This window comes from Oryctolagus cuniculus, chromosome 16 (genome assembly GCF_964237555.1).
Source record: "Oryctolagus cuniculus chromosome 16, mOryCun1.1, whole genome shotgun sequence".
Lineage (NCBI taxonomy): Eukaryota > Metazoa > Chordata > Mammalia > Lagomorpha > Leporidae > Oryctolagus > Oryctolagus cuniculus.
Window position 1 is genome coordinate 25,307,848 of NC_091447.1, and position 11,344 is coordinate 25,319,191.

Below are 11,344 nucleotides of genomic sequence, written 5' to 3' on the forward strand. Positions count from 1 at the left end.
TCTGGAAGAACGTACATAATCATGGTGGCTGTTTTCTGTTCTGGAAGCAGCCAGCTACACATTTCTTGATAGAAGAAGCAAACATGCAGTTTAACCCAAGTACTCTATTCCATGCCTGACAGCAAGTAATACATCCCTCCCCTCTTCACAATCAAAGAAAGTCTGGATGGAAAAAGATGACTTCATCAACAAAGAGCAGTAGACTAGGATTAGTGCTGGTTAGATATGGGGAGGGAGTCAGGAGTCAAGCAGATACGTTCGTTGCATGAGAAGACATGGACGGTCCTGAAGCAGGAGTCACAGGCGGGGAGGTGAAGCACAGGAAACTGTTCAGGTGGAGACAGTTGGTTTGGTTTGAAGACGGGCCGTCCCACACGGGACACTCTGCAAAGGTCATGCTTCTGATTTCTCCCCTAGTGTATCACTCTCCTCCCAAGAGTACACGAGTATGGATTAACCAGATGTTAGAACTCCCAGTCCTCAAATGCTGTACTGGTTTGGGATACTTACTTTAACCCTTTAATAAGGACAGTGGGGTGGGGAAATGGAGGTACTGATAAGACAGATATGCAAAAGCAAACAAAGCCCTGGTGTGTAGTATTTGCCAGTTTCCATGGAGTAAAACATTTGCTGATTTCAGTAATGGATGCCACTCAGTGCAGAGTTTGAAAGTGATGTCCCATCATTCTCTCCCACACCAGCGTCTGGGGTCCACATCTACTTCAGAAAGCAGTCAATGCCTATGAGTACTTAATATAAAATTGCATAAACTAGCAGAAGATGATACACACTTAATGGGTTATAGGTCAGTTTCCTTGATTTTGTTTTTCTTCCTGCAGAGGTTTTAAAGGAATGAGTATCATCCAGGTAATGGCCATGAAAATTTAAGGTGATTGTAATCTCTTTTCAGTGTCACAGTTCCATGACCCTCTGTGTTCACACAACCCAATTAGCCCTCTGCAACACCCAGGGACTAAGATCCACTCGGCCTGAAAAACAAGGCAAAGATTAAGCAAAATACCACTTCCATGCTGGCAGTGGTGCCAGCAACAGCACTGGAACAGGTAGCTTGAATCTGTGATCAACCCAGTTTAAATAGGAAATTCTGGAAGTCAGGGATCTGGGAGGCGTAGACATTTCTGAAATGGGAAGCATGAGGGGAGTAGCTGAGATTCCGTGTTCTCTGCAGGAAGAACAGCACATAGAGGGGCTTAGAGGGGGAGGCCATGGGAGAACGTGACAAGCTGAGCAGATGCTTACCCTCACACTAACAATACCAGGCCAGAGCCAGGTTCCTGAGACTTCCTATGGATTATTGCTCCTGCTGAGAATTGCAACAGAGGGAAGCATTGCCCAAAGGGCAGCGTTACCCATATGTACCTCCCCAAGCAGGTAAATTCAGATTCCTGCAAGTGGATGTCCTTCCCCATGAAAGAGGATAAAGAGATCACCCCACAACCTTCTCTGCACTTTTTTAAAAAAAATTGATTTTTTAATTATTTGAGAAGTGGAGTTACAGAGAGAGGGAGAGACAGAAAGAAAGGTCTTCCTTCTACTAGTTCACTCCCCAAATGGCCATAACTGCCAAAGCTGAGCTGATCCAAAGCCAGAAGCCAGGAGCTTCTTCAGGCTCTCCCACGTGGGTGCAGTGGCCCAAGGACATGGACCATCTTCCACTGCTTTCCCAAGTCATAGCAGAGAGCTGGATCGGAAGAGGAGCAGCTGGGACTTGAACCACTGCCCATAGGGGATGTCCATGCTGCAGGCAGAGGCTTAGCCTACTATGCCACAGCACCAGCTCTACCAAATTTATTTTTCCCTTAGCTTATTGTATTTGACTATTAAATTTTTGGTGACTGAGAAGTATGACTGCTCCATTAGGAGATAAAGTCAGCACAGATCTTTAGAGATGACCTGCTCCCACCTTCATTAGACCCCTCTCCAAGCAGGACCCCTGCTTCTCTCATATTCCAATGAGACTACTGATGGGTACTGCATAATTTGCCTCCACGACATTCAGAAATTGCCCAGATCAGTTAACTAATTGGGGCGAGTCCAAGGTCATTTGCTTCCCAAGTCTGAAAATGTGTTCTCTATTTTATTTCTTATTCCAAATTATGCCCAACCAGCATATTAGAGGTTCTGCAATGAAAACAAACGAAGGAAATGCCAGCCAAATAGATATATTCTGAATTCAATTATTAAAACTGCTCCCTTTGTCAAATTCTGGGCAGAAACTGAAGTTCAAAAAGTAACAAACACTCTTTGCTTATTGAAGTCCAAAGTTCACATCTTCTAATTTCATCCTCTGCTCATTTCAGTTCAAGAGGTCTCCTTAGAACTGTTAACACCTGTAATGGCTTCCGGCAGGACTCTGGAACAGTGGAAGGCCTCCGCCTTCACACTGCTGACTCAGATCCATCCAGTGTCTCAGACCCCTCGGGGAAGTCCTCAGGCCCAAGGCCCCTTGACGTGGCTTCTCATTAGCACATGAGCTCATTCTTTCTCATCTTCTGAATCTCTCCTGCCCCTCCCAAACTCCCAGGTCTCCCCTTCCTTTTTAGCCTCCTCTCCAAAAAAGAGTGTTAGGATGGAGTTAAAATGCATTGGTGTGCAGCTGACTCATCTCCAGCTCCTAAAAACACTCTCAATTGTTTAGGAAGAAGCCAGAAATTGGACTTTCATGTTGGATTTTAATCTGTTAGTAGAAAAGAGTAAAACCCAAACACTTTTCCTCTTCTGCTTTGGGGAGATTATAGTCCCTAGTGTTCATCCATTTGCCCTGATGAGCTACGTCGCCAGGCAAGACTCTCCTCTCCTTGCCTTCCAAGTGTTTCTGAGCATTAAATATGGAAGGAACAAAAAAAAAAAAAAAAAAAGAAAAGAAAAGAAAAAACAAAGCAAAACAAAACAAAACGGGAGGATTTTCCTGCTGGACTTCAGTAAAAGAAGCTTGGTAATGTCCTTTAGGGACCATGCCATATGAGGAAGGAGAGCCATTGGTTTAGAAACATTGTCTCACAGAGAAGAAAAGTAGTTTTACCTAAAACCCCAATACCAACTATTTTTTCCTAACTATAACATCCAACTTTGATTAGTAACTTCTGACATTTAAAATTCAGCTCTTCAATCTCCCTTCTCATTAAAAAGGATCTTTAAAAATAGCCCTCACTCCTGACCTTATTACTGAATGGTTGATTTTTTAAAAAGTATTTATTTCAAATGTAGAGTGACAGAGAGGAAGGGGGGAGAGGGAGAGAGGAAGAGAGGGAGAGAGAGAGAGAAGAATTTCCTATTGGATTGTTCACTCCCCAAATGCCTGAAACAAGTAGGGCTGGGATGGGCCAGGCCAGATCCAGGAGCCAGGAACTCCCGCTGTGGTCTCCCTTGTGGGTTGCAGGGACCAAGTACTTGGGTTATCATCTTCGGCCTTCCCAGGAACATTAGCAGGAAGCCAGATAGAAGTGGAGGAAATGGGACTCAGACTTGCACTCAGATATGGAATGTGAGCATCCCAAGTAGCAACTTATTCCTCCACTGCACCACAATGCCTGCTCTTGGATGGCTCCCTTGTTAAATAAAGGCTTTCACTACAAAAGTAGGACACGCATATTAAATATAATTTGAGACCCAGAAAAGTAGGCAAAAGGAAAAGAGCAGACTTATCCTTGTTACTAAAGAAAAACACTGTTCACATTTCAATGTATTCATTTAGATTTCTCCTCAGTTTTTATGCTTCTAAAGTATTTCTTTAGATTGAAAATAGGTCAATTACCAATAAATTAAGCTATTCATTTAATGTAATTCTAAATTGCAAGGCTTCATTAGAATGCAATTTTAACATAATTCCCTGTGGATTTCTTTTAGAACTTGATTAATTCTTTCTAAAATCAACTTAAGTATAAATGATTGAGTCCACAGTTTGGATACAAATGGAGTGTCCCCCCAAGGTATCATGTGTTGAAATTCAGTTCCCTGCTTAATGTGACTATGGTGCTTGGACGTTGGGTCTTTAGAGAGTGATTAGAGTACATCATTAGGATGAAGTCCCCATAATTGAATCTTGTAGCTTTGTAAGAGAAAGACAGGCCAGACAGACACCCAGACAGACCCATGCACTCCCCGCCTCTGACTATGTGATGCCATGTGATACCCAGGGCCTTGCCAGCAAGATGGTGAGAGTGCTAGACTGGCACTCTCAGAAACATGATTGAAAATAAACCTCATGTTATAAAGTAGCCTGTCTCTGGTATTTCTTATAATTATAAAATGGACTACAGCATTGTACAAGAAAATATTTGTTTTTGTATTTTAAAATATTTCAAATAGTACAGGAAAGTATAAAGAAATTTCAACAAGCACACATAAATTTAACAACTTTTAACATTTTGCCATATTTGCTTCTTCTGTAAACATTATATATATAGGCAAATTTTAAAAAACAGGTGGATATATTAATATCATACAAAGATTGGAAAATGGTATATTATTACCTAAGGGGTATAAGTCAATGAAGACAACATATATAAATATCTAAATACCAAATATAGGACTTTCACATATTTTAATATATGTATATGCTACTTTATTATTGAGGGCTTAAAGCTTCTTTTTTCTATTTGTTCATTCAATATATCCTAGGATATTGCTAACTGTAGTCTTCCCCACTATGCTGTGTAACCCTAGAAACTTATTCCTTCAAGCTAACCTTGGTTTAGTACCCATTATCCTAACTCTCTACCACCCTTACCCCTCCAACCACTAGTAATCCACATTCTGTGTTTAGATTGAAGTTTTTTTAAAAAAAATCTCACTTATTAGGGATAAAATGTGGTAATTGTTTTTCTGTGTCTGCTTTTTTTCACATAACTTGATATCCACTTAGTTCTATCCATTTTTCTCTAAATGCCAGGATTTAATTCCTTTATAAGGTTGAATAGTATTCTATTATGTATATTTATCACATTTTCTTTTTTTAATATGCCTTTATTTGAAAGACAGAATTCCATATGGTGAGAGAGACAGAGAAAGGAAAGATATTTCAACTGCTGGTCTTAATCTAATTTTCTGATAATTGACACCTTGGCTGAGTCCATATCTTGGCAATAAAGAAAACAATGCTGCAATAAACATAGTGGAGCAGGTATCACTTTGATACACTGATTTCATTTATTTTTGATGTGTGTTCAGCAGCAGGAATACCGGATTATATGGCAGTTCTATTTCCAGTTTTTAACTAAATCTTCATATTGTTTTCCATAATGGATGTATTAATTTGCATTTCTGCCAACAGTGTATAAGAGTTCCCCTATCGGGGCCGGCGCTGTGGCACAGCAGGTTAATGCCCTGGCCTGAAGCGCCAGCATCCCATATGGGCGTCGGTTTGAGACCAGGCTGCTCCACTTCCTATCCAGCTTTCTGCTGTGGCCTGGGAAAGCAGAAAATGGCCCAAGTCCTTGGTCCCCTGCATCCACGTGGGAGACCTGGAAGAGGCTCCTGGCTCCTGAATTTGGATCAGAGCAGCGCCGGCCATTATGGCCAACTGGGGAGTGAACCAGAGGTTGGAAGACCTCTCTCTCTCTCTCTCTCTCTCTCTCTCTGCATCTCCTCTCTCTGTAAAACTCTGCCTTTCAAATAAATAAATAAATATTTTAAAAAAAGAGTTCCCCTATCTACATCTTGGCAAGCATTAATTGTTTTCTGCCTTTTTTGTAACAACCATTCTGACAGGGTGAGGCGCTATTTTGTTTTGTTTTGTTTTATTTTGATTTACATTTCCGTGATAGCTAGGATGTTGAACATTTTTTCCCCTTTTATACTGAGCATTTTTCATGTATTTGTTAGCCATTTTAACGTCTTTTGAGAAATGTCTATTCACTCCTTTGCCCATTTCTTTGCTGGATTGGTTGTTTTTGTTGTTGAGGTTTTAAGTTCCCTGTGTATTCTGGATATCAATCCTTTGTAAAACAAGTAGATTGCCAATATTTTCCCCCCTTATGTTGGGTGTCTTTTCAGTCTATTGTTTCCTTTACTTGGCAGAAACTTCGTAGTTCGTTATAACCCCATTTATCTAGTTTTGCTTTTGTTGCCTGTGCTTTGGGGGTCTTATCCAATAAATCATTGCCTACACCAATGTCTTGAAATATTTCCCCAATGTTTTCTTCTAGAAATTTAATAGTTTCTGGTCTTACATTTAGGTATTTGATCCTCTACACCCAGAAGGGAGACTGAAAGAAGCTCCTGGCTCCTTCCTGGCTTGCAGTCATTTGGGTAGTGCACCAGAGGGTGCAAGATACCTTTCTCTCTCTCTCTCTCTCTCTCTCTCTCTCTCTCTCCCTCTCTCTCTCCCTCCCTCCCTTCCTCCCTCCCTCCCTCCTTCTGTCTCTGACTCTTCCTTTGTCTCTGTGACTCTTTCAAATAAATAAGTCTTTAAAAAATTACCTTGCTTTACTATTTGAAAAATCAATGTAATTCTGCACATTAATGAAAAAATTAATATCATTTCAATAGATTCAGAAAAGATATCTGATGAGAAAATATCAAATGATAACAAAATATCTCGGCAAGCAGGTATAGAAGAGAAATTCCTGGGGCCAGCATTGTAGTGTAGCAGCTCTCCGTGTCCAATCCAGCTTCCTGCTAATGTGCCTGGGAAGGCAGCAGAGCGTGGCCTGAGTGCTTGGGTCACTGCTCGCACATGAGAGATCCAGATGAAGCTCTTTGCCTCAGCTCCAGCCATTGTGGCTATTGGGGGATAAGAAGGATGAACCAGTGGATGGAAGATCTCTCTCCCTCCCTCCCTTCCTCCCTCCCTCTCTTTCTCTATAACTCTGCCTTTCAAATAAATGAATAAATCTTAAAAAATGAAAGAGAAGAGAACTTCTTTAATTTGTAAAGAGTCTCTGTAAAAGCTCACAGAAAATACTAAATGCAGTCATGAAATGTTGAAAGTTTCTTCCTTGAAATCAGTCAAAGAGACAGGATATCAGTCTTTTTAAAATTTGTATTACTATAAAGAGAGCAATTTCAGATATTTCATAGGCACATTATTTTTGTTTTGTTTTGTTTTTTTGGACAGGCAGAGTGGACAGTGAGAGAGAGACAGAGAGAAAGGTCTTCCTTCCTTTGGTTCACCCTCCAATGGCCGCCGTGGCTGGCGCGCTGCGGCCTGCACACCACGCTGATCCGATGGCAGGAGCCAGGTACTTCTCCTGGTCTCCCATGGGGTGCAGGGCCCAAGCACTTGGGCCATCCTCCACTGCACTCCCTGGCCACAGTAGAGAGCTGGCCTGGAAGAGGGGCAACCGGGACAGAATCCGGCACCCCGACCAGGACTAGAACCCGGTGTGCCGGCGCCGCAAGGCGGAGGATTAGCCTATTGAGCCGTGGCGCCGGCCGGCACATTATTTTTGACAGGCAGAGTCAGACAGTCAGAGAGAGAGAGACAGAAAGAAAGGTTTTCCTTCCTTTGGTTCACCCCCAAATGGCCGCTACGGCCGGCGCTGCGCCGATCCGAAGCCAGGAGCCATGTGCCTCCTCCTGGTCTCCCATGTGGGTGCAGGGCCCAAGCACTTGGGCCATCCTCCACTGCCTTCCCCGGGCCACAGCAGAGAGCTGGACTGGAAGAGGAGCAACTGGGACAAGAGCCCAGGGTACCAGCACCGCAGGCAGAGGATTAGCCAAGTGAACTGCGGTACCGGCCTCATAGGTACAATTTTAAAAGTACAGTATTTTTCCTCCTCCTCCCTCCATCCCTCAATTCCCCTTCTTCCTTCCTTTCCTTTTTTCTTTAATTTTTGCAAAATACAATTTCAATCCTCTTTTTTTTATTTTTTTATTTTTTTTTAATTTTTGACAGGCAGAGTGGACAGTGAGAGAGAGAAACAGAGAGAAAGGTCCTCCTTTTTGCCATTGGTTCACCCTCCAATGGCCGCCGTGGCCGGGACTAGAACCCGGTGTGCCGGGGCCGAAAGGCAGAGGATTAGCCTATTGAGCCACGGCGCCGGCCTAATTTCAATCCTCTTTATAATTACAGGATTAATGCAGCACTAACCACAATATTCAACAAATAAAATGTAGAAAAACCACAGTTCCACAGGAGTATAAACAAGGACTAAAAACAACTGTCAAATCACAAGACGTTTATTTCATTCTTACACATTTTGTATTCTAAATTAATTCCCACATATCAGAGAAAACATGATATTTGTCTTTTGACAACTGGCTTATTTCACTTAGCATAATTGTTTCCAGTTGCATCCATTTTGTTGCAGGTCAGGATTTCATTCGTTATTATGGCTGAGTAATATTCCATAATGTGTATATACCACATTTTGATTATCCAGACATCAGTTGATGAACATCTGCATTGATTCCATATTTTAGCTAATGTGAATTGGGTTGCAATAAACTTGTGAGTAGAAAAAACTGTTTCATATTTCATTTGGTAAATTCCCAGGAGTGGGATGGCTTGGTTAGATGGCAGATCTATTTTCAGATTTCTGAAGAATCTCCATGCTACCTTCCATAATGGTTGTACTAGTTTACATTCCCACCAAGAGTGTATTAGGATACCTTTCCCCCATATCCTCATTATCATTTATTATTTTTTGATTTTTGGATGATAGTCATTCTAACAGACGTGAAGTAAAACTTCATTGTGTTTTTTTTTTTTTTTTTTTTTTTTTTTTTTTTTTACAGGCAGAGTGGACAGTGAGAGAGAGAGACAGAGAGAAAGGTCTTCCTTTGCTGTTGGTTCACCCTCCAGTGGCCTCTGCAGCCGGCGCACTGCGACCAGCACAGCGCACTGAACCGATGGCAGGAGCCAGGTACTTATCCTGGTCTCCCATGCGGGTGCAGGGCCCAAGCACTTGGGCCATCCTCCACTGCACTCCCTGGCCACAGCAGAGAGCTGGCCTGGAAGAGGGGCAACCGGGACAGAATCCGGCACCCCGACCAGGACTAGAACCCGGTGTGCTGGCGCCGCAAGGCGGAGGATTAGCCTAGTGAGCCGCAGCACCGGCCCTTCATTGTGGTTTTTATTTGCATTTCCCTGATGGCTAGTGACCCTCAGCATTTTTTTCATGTGTCCGTTGGCCATTTGTACTTCATCCTTTAAAAAATGTCTGTTCATGTCCTTTGCCATTTCTTAACTGGATTGTTTTGTTGTTGAGTTTCTTGAGCTTTTTATAGATCCTGGATATTAATCCTTTACCAGTTGGCACAGTATGAAAATATTTTTTCCATTCTGTAGGTTGGTTATACCTTTACTTTGTTGAGTGTTTCCTTTGCAGTGCAAAAGCTTCATAGCTTGATGTAATACCATTTATCTTTTTTTGCTTTTATTGTTTGTGCTTCTGGAGTCTTTTCCAAGAAGTCTTGACCTATACTGATGTTTTGCAGTGTTTCCCCAATGTTTTCCTATAGTAATTTGATGGTATCAGGTCACAGATTTAGATCTTTGATCCATTTTGAGTTGATTTCTGTGTAAGATATAAAGAAAAGGTCTTGTTTCATACCTCTGAACGTGTAGATCCAATATTCCCAATACCATTTGTTTAAGAGACTGTATTTTTCTCCAGGGAAGGATTTTAGTTCACTTGTCAAAGATTAGTTGCTTGTAGATGCATGGATTAATTTCTGAAGTTTCTATTCTGTTCATTGGTCTATTTTTGTGCCAGTACCATGCTTTTTGATTATAACTGCCCTGTAGTATGTCATGAAATCTGGTATTGTGATGCTTCCGGCTTTGTTTTGGTTGTTTAAGATTGCTTCAGCTATTCAGGCTCTTTTGTGTTTCCATATGAATTTTGGATATTGTACAAGATTTCCTTCTCAAGGCAATAAGACAAGAAAAAAATAAATAACTAAAGCTACTTATGAAAGAAAGTTTTATTTCAGGTCATGCTTCTAAAGGCTCAAGTCCAAGATTGGTAGGCCCGACTATTTTGATATCTGGTGATGTTCTTGCAGGTAGAGTCCCAGGGTAGCGGAGTGAACATATGGCAAGAAAGAATATATCTGTCTGTCTATGTCTCTCCTTATAAAGTCATGAAGATTTAATCATGGAGGCTCCATTCTACCCGACAGATACAACCCAATCATCTCCCCCCCCAACAACAAAAAAAAAGAATCCCTAGATTTGAAGCCATAAGTCTAGCTTCCACCCCCTTAGTGCCATTCACATAAGACTTATAGGAAATGTTTACCATATGGCCTTTAGGAGACATTCAACATGCAAACTCATACCCAACCATAGCAGCATTTCATGGTGAAGTTTCCATCGACAGCTTCTGTCCTTTCCCCTAATGCTTATACCCTTTGGAGACCTCTCTGAGTGTGGAAGACTAGTTATTGGAAAGGGGCATTTTTGACACCATGTGCTCACAGTAATGGGCCTCAACTTCTCTGAAGCTGCTTGACCAAGAGGGAACACTTGGGTCTCTCTCCTTGGAAAGTTCTAGAGAAATGTTAAGGAAGAACTCCAATACTTGGGAAGTAGAAAAGAGGGATAAATTCCTTCCATGAGACATTTCCTCCTCCTGGAAAGTAAGCCTTGGGGATACTCTCAAGAGATCCTCGGAACAGATAGGACTTACTCAGTCTGGTGAACGGATCAGAGAAACATGACCCACTGATCTGATAGGGGTCTTCATTCTTTTTTTGTGTTTACCCTTATCAAAGTCAAATAAAATGAAGAGATGAACCTCCAATAAAGGAACTTTTATTTTGGAGTGGAAAACAGGATTGCAATCTGGGATACACATGTACAAGCTGGGGTGGCTTCTGGTATGGGCAGAGAACAGAGGAAAGTTTGGGTGTTTTATTAAGACCCCAAAACATGCACAAGTTATTATATCATTGGCAATTTCAGCAGTTGAGGGAGCCAGCAGGCTTTGATTAGCAAGTGTGATAGTTACTATAGAGAGCTAAGTAAAGATAGGGCAGGCTGTTCATTGCTTTGGTTCTGTGAGAGTTCTGGAGCAGATTCTGTGATCTGAGTGTTTCGCCTTCTTTCCTGTGGCCCCACTGGCTCATTGTAGTGCAGTATGATGTGAATGATACCATTTTTAGAATGAATTTGCACATTCTTCGTATCTCAGCTTATCATTCCAGTCATATAATAAGACTCACGTAGATGTGCAGGGCAATCCTTATCGAATTGTCATCATTTCTTCTGAAATGGTTTTTGAATAGGTTGCGCTCCCTCTGTATTTAGAACTGTGTGGTACACCACATTGTTCCCTTTCCCGTTAGTCCCTTGAATAGTCCAGGAACTTGGGCTAGAAAACTAAATATCCCCATTATTTTCACAATGTAAAAATAAGTATTTCAATATCTGACT